This window comes from Pseudopodoces humilis, chromosome 3, assembly GCF_049639895.1.
Source record: "Pseudopodoces humilis isolate 2021_Gansu_Grassland_sample_001 chromosome 3, ASM4963989v1, whole genome shotgun sequence".
Taxonomy (NCBI): domain Eukaryota; kingdom Metazoa; phylum Chordata; class Aves; order Passeriformes; family Paridae; genus Pseudopodoces; species Pseudopodoces humilis.
The window spans coordinates 15,114,676-15,128,696 of NC_142202.1; positions in this window are offsets into that span (position 1 = coordinate 15,114,676).

Below are 14,021 nucleotides of genomic sequence, written 5' to 3' on the forward strand. Positions count from 1 at the left end.
TAAAAATAGATGAGTCACCACTTGTATGAAATATTTTCTCACTTTCATCCAGATTCATCTTCCCTCTTTTGTTATTGAGTACCCTGAGTATTTTTTCTTATTTGGTGAGAATCTTTATCAAGGACAGAGCATGCCACAGATAAAAGCAGAATGGAGCTTCTGAATGACAAGTTTAATCCATCACTTAAAGCTCTTGCTTTCAAGTGTCAGCCATGAACCACTGATTGTTAGTATCACCCAGCACCAGGGTGCATCAGTACAACTGTTTTGCCCATTAAGAAAAACAAACAAATCAATGCTGAGTGTCAGGTTATAAAATGGGAAACCCCATCCGATAAAGCATGTTTGGGGACAAAAATGGAGTAAGATAAATTACTGTGTTTATAATGGGGGAAATGCCATTCTCATTGAAATATATATATCTTATTTCATCTGTTATTTAGCACTATGTAGAACAGCATGGGGACATTTGAGAGCATTACCTGTCCTGTAATTCTGTTTGCCCCATCTTGCATAAATGAAGGGATCTACTCCTAAATCTGCACCAGTTTGCAAGCCTTTGGATACTGATGTGCACAATGAGCTCATGAAGCTCATGTGTAAGAACAGGGCATGCTTGAAGCTGGCAAACAGCACGTTTGTGCAGAGTGTGTTGTGATTTTCATACCTTATAGGATCCAACACATCACCAATGGAGTGTGATTTTTTTCCTGATCACCTGAATGAGCAATACACAGGCACAAATACAATCTTGCCTTGCTTCAGTGCCCTCAAGTGAATTGTGCTCACAAGAGGGAAAAGGCCAATTTTATGGCATTTGAAGTGGTGGTTGAAATTTTAAAAGCAGTCAAGCTATCTAAAACATTCCTGTTTCACAGATACCAAAGGACCTTGCAGTGGAATTCTGTATCTGGGAAGGAGTTTCTCCAAGAGGACTCAGCTGATCACATTAATTCAAAAGAGTTATATTGTGAAATGGAAAATGTCCCAGCATCATGTAACATCCCTGTGTGGAGTCTGGTCCTGTACTGACTAACACAAACTGCAGTTCATGGGAACAGAGCTTCACTGGAAAGCTCTTGGTGGGGCTTTGCTTTTGCACTGCCAAGAACTCACGATGCAGCTCCCAGCTGGGTCCTGCCTTCTCCCAAAGACATTTATCTGAACAGACTGCAGAACTAGTGAAGCTTTGGACACAGGATCCCTGTCTCTGGACCCTGCAGAGGAAGAGCTACCTGTCGCTCAGCTTCCCTGAGTTACCAGATCTGGTACTAAATCACTTTATAGCTTAGAGGATTTTCCCGGTAGGTGCTCTGGATTTATAATACATTTCTTTAGGGTTTTAGTTGAACATATGGCTAAAACATACAGATATGCTTATGGAAAGATTTAGAAGCACTATCTCCTTTTACTTTCAGCACAAGGAAATAATAAAATACTGTGCACATTTCTCTGCCTCCTTTCCCTTACTGCTCTCATAGGTTCTCAGGTGTTTGATATGCTCAGGATTCCTCTTGAGGTCATGGCTTTTCCTCTGAAACACAGAACCTGCCTCCCTTGTGTAGCTATATCCCTTCTCCCTTAGCTAGTCCCCCTCTCAAGAAGGACATGCTGCCTTCTTCCTTCCTGTCCAGATTTCATATGCCTGAAATTCTTCTGCATTTTGTACAGGTCATTGTGCTTTGTGGCTTTCAAGGCTTCTACTGACTTTGAACTACCTGTCTGGGATGTGAACAGCTGACTCTGTGTCCATGCTACACTGGAATGAATTTCACATAAATCCCAGGTATTCATGCTTTTGCTGTTTCAGAGCATTAGCCAGACCACCTTCTTAGTACACAGACATGTTCCCCAAAAAATTGCTGTTGAATAAGGGCTTTCTACTTTTCAGGCTCATGGCTTGACACCTCAGTGGGGTTTGAAACAATTTTTGAATTCCTTATAGATGTTAGGGCTCCCATATCTCATTCTCTGGAAATGGAATAAGTTCACTGGAGGTCTTTGGATTATTATGTTAGGAACAGAGGTCACATCTTAACTTATTGCAAATGGAGTGAAAAAGACCTTTTCTGAAAAGTGACCTTAAATTTAGCTGGTGTATACAACCGACCATTTAGTTTGATTTTTGTTGTGTTATCACAGAAGCAAGATTTTTCCCATTTCAAAGCAAAAAATACTCACAGTTATTTACCTTCTCTCTGTGAGGCTAATTTAATGCTGAGTCAAGCATTGTGAGAGAAATAATGAACAGTACGTGCATATGCAAGAAACTTTAGGGAGTGAACTTCTCAGTCTGCTGATAAGGTGGCATTAGGTCTGACAGCAGAATCAGCAAAGTGCTTTAAAAATGATGATCAGCCTACTGCACTTAGGAGTTGCTTTTCCTCATTAATTTTCAAATGTACTCCTTCTCCCCAAAATGTAGTAACAGCCCAAGAGAGGGTGACTGTAGGGTCCGCCTCAGCTGTTGGCAGGGAGCAAGGCATGGTAATGTAAAGAAATCTTGTAGAATAAGTAGTGATATTTTCTTTCTGTGTGACAGATCCATCAAATTTCCATTTGCCTTTTCTCCAAACTTTTTAGATTGGATAAAAAGGGCAGTAACACTTAACTGCAGAAGATTTTCTTTCATTTCTGAAAAATGTATTGCTGTTGCAGGCACATTTGGAACATGTTTGTGGTACTCAGTAGTGACTGCAGTGCCTAACTTCAAATGGGAAAATGTTGGCTGGGGGCCTAATTTTTGTACGCAATGAACAAATGTCTTTGCCATTAGCTTCAGTGAGATTGTTGCTCAGCATCTGTGAGGTGCTGCTCTGCACTCCCAGATGTTGCTGATGTCAGCTTTAGACACCCTGCCAAACACAGGAGGGTTTTTTATTAAAAAGCCCCAAAATTATGGAATGACCTCATAGTAAATATAATATTTAATTTCATTGTAAATTCAGAAAAAAATCAAAGCTCTGTATATTGCAGAGTGTAATGGAAACTGTCCTCGGGAGTTCTCTTCACATACCTGCCAATTTTAATGAAGCAGTTTGTTTTAGATAAATTAGAGATATATTATCTTCCAGGGGAGATAATAGGTTGAAGAAGCCAGAGATCTTTTTCACTGTTTCTCTTGGTGCAGCATGGCTATGAAGCCCCACTGGGCTAATTTGGTATTGTTTCACAGGTGCTTTGACATATATACAGGAGGTGCTGTGCTAACAGGGTCACAGATCTCCAAGACAAAGCTGAGGAAGATCAGCAGCTCTCGTGCTTAAAGCACTGGTGATTCTGAGAACTGAAGGAAGACCATGTGGTTCTGGAATAATATATGATAAAGGAACCCTACCCTCATCCTTAGATTACAAATCCTTTCTTCTTGGCTTAAGTTTCTTCTGCTTGGGTGTCTACAAAAATGAAACTCACTGCCTGTGCACCACGTGAACCAAGGCTTACTGAAGTTTGAGAGGTCCTGAGGTACATCTGCCAGGCACTATTATTTGCTTGAAGTAGTATTTTGTTAATATCTTGAAGGCTTACAGAAGTCTCTAAAATCATTAATTGAGACATGCAGACATATCTGTAATTGATTCTGATTTTCAAATAGATACAGATGCTAGAAGTTGGAAAATTGCGCATCCTTCCTCTGCAGTAATTCCTAGGAAGTCAGTGATGCCCTCTGGTCCTCTGTTCCTATGGCAAACAAAATGATAGGCCATAAAACAAATATCAAATTTATAGATCTTTCAGGTAATGGAAAAAAAGTCCATTTAATAGAGAACTGAGTCTTTTCAAGAAAATGCTGCAGCTTTGTATGATGATATTCTTAGTGATTAAAGAGGGTGCTTTATAAAAGCTGCATAATCAGGCTGCTATTCTGTCTAAAATGACCCTTTTAGTCATCTTTCTATTCCATGGGAAGCTTTAATACTAACAAGCATAAACAAGATAGGGTAAACCTTGAATTTACTGTTATTAATAGGTTTCAATCTGCTGCAATATCATCCCATGTCTCTTCAGGCAATTAAAGTTGTTTCTTGCTTTTAAAGGAGCTTTAATGGGTGCAGCCAATGGACCATCTATTATCATGAATGAACTCAGTTACTATCTTAGTCACGATCAATATTTGCTTACACCAAGTTAGGAAAAATACTGAAAGCTTAGAGAGTGGTTAAATGGCTGCTGAAGTTAAAACAGCAGGAAAGCCTGAGAGCATTGAGAAATGTACCCTTAAATAAGTGCAGTTTGTCTTGATATTTCTGTAGTCATCCAGGAAATAAGTGCTGATGATCATCTTTTCTGACACTGGCACTGCAAATTTGCATCAAGGATATAAAGAATTACTAAATCTCTCAATGGGGAAAGGTTAAAAAATTAACTCATTATTTCCCTGATATGATGAAGAATGTGTTCTAAGAAGCAAATTCACTATAAAATGCTCTGCAAATAAGCAGACAAGCAGACAAACATTCATGTTCATGCATGTTACTGGCCTAAGTGGGAAAGCCCCTGGTGGACAGCGTCTCTGGGCTGAGGCCAACCAGCTCTGTACAAACTTAGCAGAGGAATATTGTGCCCCATTGGGGTGGCTTTGGTTTCCCTGCAGAGCACAGGCAGCATGCTGGGGCCAGAAGGATCAGGAGTCTCAGAAGGGGATGAGGAGCAAATTTCATCAGAACCACATCAACAGCCTCCCACAGGAGTCAGCTTCATCATCCCATCTGATGACTTAATCACTCCAGAGGGAAGATATTTGGTGATTCCAGTGTTGGAAGGGGAGTCCAAAGTTTCTGAACTCCATGTTACTTCTTCTCTGATTGAGTCACTTAACATTTCTGTTTCAGTTTCCAGTTTTAAAAACTGGTTTAATGCTCTGGGAATTGAAAGGCAGATAGGAAGAAAGAAACTGAAAGAGTAGGAGAAGCTATCAAAAGAAGTTCCAGGCTTTTGGACTTCCTTTCCCTTTCCCTTTCCCTTTCCCTTTCCCTTTCCCTTTCCCTTTCCCTTTCCCTTTCCCTTTCCCTTTCCCTTTCCCTTTCCCTTTCCCTTTCCCTTTCCCTTTCCCTTTCCCTTTCCCTTTCCCTTTCCCTTTCCTTTTTTTTTCATGAGAGAGCCTGAAAACCTCCACCATTTCCAGGTTTTACTGTCTTAGATGATTAAGGTTGCCTTTGCTTTAGCAAACCCATGAAAGGCTGACCTATATTTCAAACCAGGTTAGGATACAATTAATTTCTTTCGGCCCTGCTTGGAAGATATCCCAGAGTATCCACAGAGCCTGCCAAGCAAGCCATCAACAAAAGATTACAGATTCCTGATGGAGAGGTTTGTTTATGGTCTATTCCCTACATTGTGATAGAATCATTCTGGCCAGGTGAAAGGAAGGCAAGAGTTTCCAATTAATCATTTACACTTCACAAATGAATCGTTAAAGTAACAATGGGTCAGTCATTTATTCTTACTGAATCTTAATTATCTGTCTTGAAAATGAGCTGAGATCGCTGGTGTATACATGGCATACAGTTGAGAAACTGTTGCAAGTACTAATTTGTATCGTACTTTGCAAAGATGTGAAAGGTTTTGCTGAATTCAAAGGGTGATAAAACTGATGTAAGAAAAATACACCCAGGTCTATTAAAAAAGAAGTTGTGGCTCCCCCAAAACCCCTCAGATATCAGCTTTAGGCACAGATAAGTATGATCCCAGAAGATTGTTCTGTAGGTCCTCTGAGAGTGACTGACAGCCCTGAGGATAAAGAACACTGGTCAAACCATAACATGAAAAAGTGGTTTTATTTATTCAGACCTGAAACAAACAGGTAAACAAAGGATAACAGTTTTCCAGTATGAAATACTCCCTTATTCCCCACTTCCATTTCCTCTCATCAATCATTTCAACCAAATAAAATGTCACGTTGGTTTTAGGTTGGTTTTCTTTGTCCTTCTATTTCAAAACATAAGTGTAAATATTTTAGTGAAGCATTCTCCTTTGGGGAACAGCAAACAAACAATTTTAGCCTTCAGTCAGAAATGTCTGTTGATAACAAATCACTTATTAACATCCCCATTTTTCAAGAAGTCGTATATTCAAACAGAAAAGTGTCCAACCCCAAACTGGCAGCTGCCCTCCAGCCTCTTGAAGAATGAGATCTGTTCCCTCTTTTCCAAACATTTAGCATGAAGAAGAGGTCCAATTCTATGTAATCTATGCATCAAACTTGAATACAACCAGTGTGAATTTATTTTTTTTTTGCAGGTCAGTTCAAAGTTTGGCCATGCAGAATGCTCACACAGTTCATTAGAAGTGTTGGGAGCTTCTTAGATATTTCTTAACAACACTCAGTATTCAGCCTAACTCTACTGAATACCTGAATAGGCATCCAAGCACAAAAACAAGAAAATCCAGTTGAAACAAAACCTAACTCTATTTTAATCACATGTTGAATTGCACCATTTCAGTGCATCCCTTCCTGATTGCTTTATAATATTGACAATAACAAAAGACAACCAAAAACCTCCTAACAACAACAGCAACAGAAGAAAACCTGCTTCCCTACACAGTTATTTCTCTTACTATCCCAAATAAATGATTGCACACTTTGCTAATGTATTTGCTTGTTTTAAAGCAATTTAAGCTCTGTTGCATTCTAGACTTGCTTTTCTTAGGCTCTAATCCAGAGAGGTGCAGAGCAAGCTCAGCTGCCTCCTGAAGCTGAGACGAGGCCCTTGGAGACTAGGGCTTATGAGACTGTTTAATTTCCACTCACTTCAGACTTACAAGTCTTTGTTTTTCATCTTTCTCTAAAGTTACTTTAATTAAAACAAAACAAGTCAGAAAACCCCACATTTCTCCAAAGCAAGGTCCAAAATAGCCTTGTCTCTTTGTGTTTGCTCACTAGGTCCTCCTAGGAGTTGGGCTTCCAATTTAAGAGCACGTTGTATTCATGTGAAGGGAGAATGGAAATTTCCACTCTGAGAATTTTCCTTAGAATGTTTCTGTTGGGAACTGTTCTGCATAAAAGAACAAATTTGCCACGGAAGAAAGTGCAACTTTCATCTTCCTTACACACATATTCTTTGACATCCAAGCAAATCACAGAGAAATAATATGTTGTCAATGTTGAAAAGCTATGCTTCTATCCCAGTGTCAGATGACAGGGAGCTGGGAGTGAGGCAGAGTGGTGAAAAGCCAGCTTGAATCTCAGGTGCATCAGGCCAGGCTTTGTTGGTGGACACAGGGAAACACCACCTACAGCACTGGTAAGGCCTCGCTTCTGATACCACAGTTCCTGCCACCTCTGTTCCAAGCAGAGAAACTGGAGGTAGCAGGGGTGAAGAGAAAGAGTTCTTTCCTCAGCAACATAAGATCTACCTTACAAAAAGGGAAAAAAGAACTTGGTTTGTTTGACCTGGTGAAACAAGACTGGAGATGGGAGAAAATACCTCTGTATAGATATATCAAGGATTAAATATTGGGGAGGGAGGAGAATTACTTAACCTAAAGGATAATGCTGGAACAAGATCAAATGGAAATAAATTGGTCATGACTAAATTTAGACTGGAAATTGGGGAAGGTTTCCAACCATTGGAAGAATGACATCCTGGAATAGCCTTTCAAATAGAGTAGTGATGGGTAGAAACTTCAATTTAAACTTGTGATATGAGTCCTTGAATCACCAAGTGGGTTTCAAAAACACAGGTGTTGCTACATTATATGTTTACATAAAATTTATTCCATGCCTGGAGCTTCTACTGATTACCTGCCAGGGACAGAAAGAATTTTTTCCATTTCATACATAATTTTTGTTTCTAAGGTTGTACTGGTTTTGGCTGGGATGGAGTTAATTTTCTGCTTCATAGCTTATGAGTGCTGTTTTGGATTTAGGATGAGGATAATACTGATAACACACTGATGTTTTAGTTGTTGCTAGGAAGGCTTACTCTAAAACTCAAGGACTTTAAAGTTTCCCATGCTCTGCCAGTGAGAAGAACAAGAAGCTGGGAGGGAGAACAACCAGGAGAGCTGACAAAAACTGGCCACAGGGATATTCCACAACACTGAACGTCATGCTCAGTGCATAAACTGGGGGAAGTCGGCCAGGAGGGACCAATTTCTGCCAAGGGATGAGCTGGGCACTGGTCAAGGGGTGGTGAGCATTTATGTTGTCATCACTTGTTTCTCCTGGGTTTTATCTCTCTCTGCTTCTCCTTTCCATTATTATTATTGTTGTCATTATTGTTGGTGGTATTATTATAATTGTTATTACTATTTGTTATTATTATGCTTTTTATTATGTTTTATTATTTGTTTCAATTATTGTCGAAATCCCCCAAAATTGAGGATTTTTATTTCAATTATTAAACTGCTCCTAACTCACAAAGTTTACATATTTTTTTCCAGTTCCCCACCCTGTGGAGGACAGGTGGAGCGAGTGAGCAGCTGTGTGGTGCTCAGCTACCTGCTGAGGTTAAAGTAAATGACATTAGCTTTTTTTCCTTCTTTGCCCTGAAATATGAGGAGGAAGCAGAGGTAGATGCACAGATATTCTTCAAGGTATTAAAAGCTTCCAGGTGGCTTTGATGATATAGTTGTCCACATACCTGGGTTTCTACTGATCTTATGTCAAGGAGTAATTTTCTCCTAGTTCATTTTTCACTCAGGGGCATAGGCTTGTGCTCCACCTAAGACCACCTGAAAATTCAATCTAACATATCCTGAACATTATTATATGCAAAATATTATTGACAAAGTCAATATTGCTTCCTGCTTATCCTAGATGATGGCTGCAGCTGGAAAACTTTGATGACAGTCTAAGACTCCTGATAGGGCATGAAAACTATTCTGTATTGGGTAAAGGCTGGTGGATTAAGACCTAGCAGTCATTTCACAGTTCTCAGCTGACTAATTGGGATATGGGTCGTTCTGTGAGTCTTGCTTTGAAACACAAAGGGTGGTAAAGTGATATTGCTGTTGTTACAAGAATGCCTCTTGTCCAGCATTCATTTTATCTTCCTTGTCTTATGGCCAAAGAGCAACATGTCACATTGTGTGCTGCCATTTCCTGTTCCTTGCATCCAACCTGAATCAAAATCCCTGAGGGTTTTTATCATGGTGAGACATGGAAAGAATCAGTATTCTGTCAAGGCAGTAACCATTCTGCATCATCACTGCATAGTCAACCAGGCACTTCCCCTCCAAGATCAGCTGTGAAGGGCAAAGGAAGCCCACATCCATACCTTAGGGTCAGTTTTCCATAGTCTTTTCCTTTCCATACTTGCCAGCATTTTGTAAGGCTGCCAGCCTCATTTTCCAACCCAATACCATCATGCTGAAGCTTCTTGCAAGGCAGAGTTTTAAAATCTGCCTAGACAGAATTCTGTCCTGCCACTCCCTCTGAAGAAACTTTGATGGGCCTTAGTCCATTCTGAATACTACCACCAGCCTCTCCTTCCATCTAACCCGACCTGCGTCAGGATCTGACATGAAAGACCATTTCCATCCTACAACCTGTCTGTGCTGTCTGTGGCCTCCTATAGCTCATCACTGGTCATTTGTCTTCCTGACCTGCTAATTCTACAGGGCCAGCTGGCTCCCAGGTCCATGCTCTGGTGCAATATCCCTGTAGCCCATGAAGTCCATGAGAGTCAGAGTTGATCTTAGCATTTACAATTGGGAATGCTGTAAATGAAACCTTTACTCTTTCCTCTGTGTATCCAAGGAGAAAGTCTACTTGGTCTGCAGATAGCCTTGATCCTGAGGATTCTTTTAACCCCATTGTCTGCACTACAGGCACATATCTTAGTAAGCAAAGGTTAAAGGATTAAGTCTTTAAATTCTGTCCATCATGCAAAGTCAATCTCTCAATCACTTTACAGAAACCAGTAATGTAGCTTTTGAGATAAATAAGAGCAGGAAGACAGAAGTAAGGGAGAAGGGAGGAGTTTTCAGCTGGGACTTGGAATGAGATGGAAAACCACCAAAGCAAAAAAATAGTGTTGAGCCTGTTTCAGAAGACAGGAGGCATAGAGGAGTTGCTCATCCCATCTCTGGTCAGATTGTATGAATGGACAGAGAAAAGCAAAACTGGATGAAATTAAATGGCATTACATGTAGGAAAAAGAAAAATTAAAAAAAAAGGCTTCTCTGCACTGGATGCAATGAATCTGTAGAATATGCTACAGAGAAAGTCAAAGAGCTAAGTAATAAGGCTGAATTTTTATAAGAGTTTGGTCAATGTGGGATTATTAATAACATGCAGACCATTGTCAGGTAACTTAGAGGTGATCAGATTTCAAAGCTTCCTAGGGTAAACCAGCAAGATATCCCTAACTTTGGGATATAATGCTCTAACAAAATCCCACCACTAACTGGGGAGCATTACAGGAGTGTGGTCCCATCTGCAAGAACCGAATAGTGATCCCTGCTGGAGAACAGACACTTGCCACACTGACCACTGCTTATGCTGTTTCTCTGTGACCTTGGTGCTATTTATACTTGTAAATTATGCTTTTCCTCTTCATCTGGGTATACAAATCTGAGTATTTCTTCCTTTATATAGTCAGGGAAACAGTGAAGTGTTGTGCCTCCCTAACCACACTCCTGCAAGATTACTGAAGGTCAAAGCTGGGATAACCAGCATTTACTTCATGCAGGTTTGCTATTATCTGAGCAGTTCAATTAAGATGAGGCTGAAAGGAAAGCAGCTGGGGCTTTAAAAGCTCTCTGCTCTCAACAAGCCCATCTTCGTGCCCCATATGTTTTATCTGCTTCCCTCCTGCTCTCAGAGAGTCCTGGGATTGCCCAAAAATGTATTCAATATATTGAGACTTTCAGTTACTGCACAGACACACACACACTCACAAACACACTGCCTTTCCTGACATGAATCTTTGCAATGTTCCAAATATTTAGCAGGTTGGAATAACCAGGAACAGCAAAAATTACAATAATTTCATTTGGTAATAAATAAGCATAATTTTTAGGATAGGATAGGGAAATTCCTTCTCTCCCTTTTTAACCTGGTCATCCAAGCCATTCTATGATACGATATGACATGATATGATGTGATATGATACAATTAATTCATTACAAGGACATTCTCTACTCTCACATTCTCTGCTCTTTCATCTGCATTTGGCTACCCCCAAGACCTGATGCAAAGCAATCCTGCCACATTTCTGCAAGATTCCTGGCTGAACACTCCTGACATGCACAGGCAGCGCTGGGCTCAGTGGGAATGGCAGTGGAACAGCCACACGCCAGCTGGTGAGGGCACTGCAGCATTGGTGACCAGCTTGGAATAAAAGCACAGGAGTTAAAGTATTTATTCAGGAACTGAGGGAAGAGGGCTCATTAGAAACGTACCTAGAAAGAAATACGAGTTTGGGTAGTGGGCACAGAAAAATTACTCCTGCCTATGCTGAAGCCATCTCCAATGGCACAAAAAATGCAAAACTCACACGCCCTAAAAACAGAAAGAGAGAAACACCAGGAGGATGAGTGGAAGGGTGCTGGGTGAGTCAGAGGTCAATGAAGCAGGGAAACAGGAGCATACCCTGCTGGTGTGGAGTGTGTGTGAGGGCTGAGGGACACAAGTATTCTGCAAGCATCCTTCATTACTAGCTGGAAGCACAGGTGAGAAACATGAGAGGTTTCCTATTATGTGCTTATTTCAATTGCTACCTCTTTGCATCCAGGACTGGCAGGGTTAAAAGCTACAAATCACATTCTGTCTCACTCTAACTGGGCTAAACTCTAAGGAGTCTAACTCTTCACTTAAAAAGACAAAACCAATTGCTGACAACCTTCTTCAAGAACAAAAAGACCAGCTTGGTAATGAGGATCTAAGAGGTGACCATTCTATCATAAGAGACATACCATCCCACTGTCCATTTAAATGTCTCCTTTAATAGCCATATTTTTGTCTATGAAGAGTACAATATTTATTCTTACTGTCCAAAGTGTTGCCCCAAGGATTTTAATGGTTATACTAATTTTATTCCATGTAATGGAGATGTCCTTTAAATGGGAAATGAGGAATTATACAATCTGGATAATATGCTCTACTGTGGTCTTCCCATTTGGCTTGGAAGCAAATATAGAACCAATTCCAGAACGTATGTTTTGGAAGAGAGGGAAACTTTTATCTATTTGCCACTCTAGTTAGGTTCCCTTTACTAATTTGGCTTCCTTGCCCAGAAACAGGACAAAAATTCATCCATGGGAGAAAATTCCTCAATGCAAACTAACAAAACAACCATAAAAAGGGGTCTTGTTTTATGACACGCTCCATTGGAATTGCAGCATTCTGCCTATGTGGGCATATTTTCTAACACATTATGCAGAAACAAGTCAGGGAAGATGCTGAGGATTGTAATTTTCTAATTTAATTCTGCCATTTCCAGTAATGGAAAGCCATACTATGGCTATTTATCTTCATAAGTGACAGATGCATTTCATTAAAACTTCCTTAAATAATTTCTCATGGCACTTGAAGGAGGAAAATAAGGAGTGAAAAGATATCTGTTTTGTAAGCACACACACATCGAGGTTCTGAGAGATGTTAAACACGCAAATGATCTATGACTGCATTAAAGAGGTCAAGTAAAAAGACATTTGTCTGGTGCTTTTTTGCAGTGTTGATGCCTGTTGAACTCATTGTGAAGCAATCTGACATTGACTGTTGCTGGATGAAAATATGCTAATAATATCCCCATACACGGATATAATGAGTGCCACTTGGGAGAATCCCAAAGCTCGGCGTAATGCTGTGACAGGCAGATGCTTCCCTTCCAAATACTGCTGAAATGCTGCCATGTAGGAGCAGGAGGATGCAGCAGCTGCAGAGCAAGTGACTCTGCAGAATAATTTGGCCAAGAAGTGAAGAACTTTCTATTCAGTTGAAACTGTGTTTAAATAAGCAGTGTTCCAGGGCAGGTGAATATTCACCTAATTTTCTTTCTGTGCCAGGCAACTGATAGTGGTGCAGTAAAATCTCTTTCCAAGAAATCTGCATCATGTACTGATGCACCTCTAAAGGGTGTTCCATGTAAAGTTCTAGCCCAGATCTTTGCATATAGGTTTTGGATGGAAATAATGAAGCCATTGCAGAGGAAGAACTGTGGGTGAGATCATGTACCATTTTTCTGTTGTCCTCATACTCCAAATAGCTCAGGGAAGCCTCAAGGCTTGCAGTAGTTCCTAGAGGGTCATAAGGTCAAGGAAGATCACCAGTGCATCTGCATTTTCCTCATCCATTCAGTAAACCCATGTAGAAGGGAATGGGATGTAGAGGTAGCACTGTCATTGTCTGCTCCTCAGTTTCCCACTTAGAGAAACTTTTTAACTTAGAGGGTTAGCAAAGAGGACAGAGTGGCAAAGAGAGCCTTGCCCAAACTCCTGCTTCACAAGCCTATCATCCAGTCTAGCAACTACTGCCCAACAGTGCTAGCAAAAAGGTCAGTGGCTAGGTGAGCTGTTAAGAAAGAATTCACCTCTAGATCAAGGAGGAGAGAATTTCCATATGCTAGTGGTCTGGATGGATAAGTTTTCGTGGTCTGTAACAATGCTGTTTTTACTCCAGGGTCCCCTTGTTAAGTCCCCAGAGCTGTCAAGCAAGCTGGAAGAGTGCCTGCAGCACCTGTTGCCATCCCCCTGGCACTCAATAGACCCCTGTGTATTTGGTTTCATCACCTTTCCCTCACTTTACATTTGCTCTCAGCAATGAAACCCAAGGGAATCAGCTATTCAGGAAACACTGCCCTCTCTTTGGTTTGTGAACCTTGCAGTCCTTTCTCACTCTTAATCCAAACCACTGACTGAATGAACATGCTCCATTTGCTATTCTTTCCCAGTGGAGTTCATTGACAAAGATGTCTTGATGAGTAGTAGAGCAGTGTAAAAAAGTATGGACTAGATAGGTGGTATTCTTTCTACACTTACTGAAGAAATGCTAAGTCTGTGATGAAAAACAGTCACCTTCTTACCAGGAACATTAGCCAATGAGCCAAAAGTTGCTTCTGCCAGCATGCTTAGAT